The 820-nt window shown below is 57.9% G+C and overlaps 1 protein-coding gene across 1 annotated transcript in view; it reads left to right on the top strand.

Moving 5' to 3' along the window:
* The first annotated feature begins 603 nt into the window (after positions 1-603).
* Sfrp2 (secreted frizzled related protein 2) overlaps positions 604-820 on the top strand; it is an 8,019-nt gene continuing 7,802 nt past the window's right edge. The window contains exon 1 of the mRNA XM_015484492.2: positions 604-820. This exon is cut by the window's right edge and continues 612 nt beyond it. The gene's annotated coding sequence lies outside the window, so the exon portion shown is untranslated.

Genomic DNA, 820 nt, shown 5'->3' with positions numbered 1-820 from the left:
AAGATCATTAAACGCCCCAACAAAATACTCCAGTACTTATTGTTATTTCGTTTTCCATGTAAAGCTTTGCTTACTTTATAATTCTGATGGTTTTTCCAGGAGCAGAGGGAAACACGCCACATGGACCACTCTGCTGAACTTTAGCTGGAGTTTTGGTAACAAATGAAATTCGCTGAGGCGGCCTGGGGCTCTGGTCCCGGGGCACACAGAGCCTGAAGGCTGGTGGTTGGTGGCTCCCTGGGACTTCGTTTCGCGGCGCAATGCCGCAGAAAGAACAAAAACTGAGGGCTGTGGCACAAGGCACAACGGCCAGGGCCGCTAGAACGGTGGAGTACGTTCAGGCCTGAACCTGGCTGCGAGGCCGCTCGCTTTGCGAGGTGCTTGTCCCCAACTCCCGCAGCCCGCGCATGGCTCGCTCCCTGCGGGACGCAGCCAGGCTTGTCTGTTTGTTGTTTAAAGCAATCGTAGAGCGCGCGCGCAGCAGCAGCATCTGGGGATGGGGCACAGCCAGAATTTACTTCCAGCGAGCTCACGAGGGCCATTCTCAACCGAAAACCAGACCAAGAAAATAGTGACCAGCCCTCCTCAGATTACTCTCCACTGGCTCCTCCCTTGCCCCCCCACCTCCTGATTTGCATAAAAAAGGCCAAGAAAACTCTGGCTGTGCCCCAGCAGCGGCTCACTCTGCTCCCCCGGGTCGGAACCCCCCGGAGCTGCGCGCGAGTTTGCAGCGCCTCGCCGGAGCGGTCTTTCCAGTTCCCGGCTTCGCGCGCTCGGACCACCGGCGCGGGTTTTCCAAGCCCACGAACCGCGCCTAGCG

Source organism: Marmota marmota, unplaced genomic scaffold (genome assembly GCF_001458135.2).
Source record: "Marmota marmota marmota unplaced genomic scaffold, marMar, whole genome shotgun sequence".
NCBI classification, from domain to species: Eukaryota; Metazoa; Chordata; class Mammalia; order Rodentia; family Sciuridae; genus Marmota; species Marmota marmota.
The sequence above is the reverse complement of the archived record's forward strand: the minus strand, read 5'-3'. Positions and strand labels throughout refer to the sequence as shown.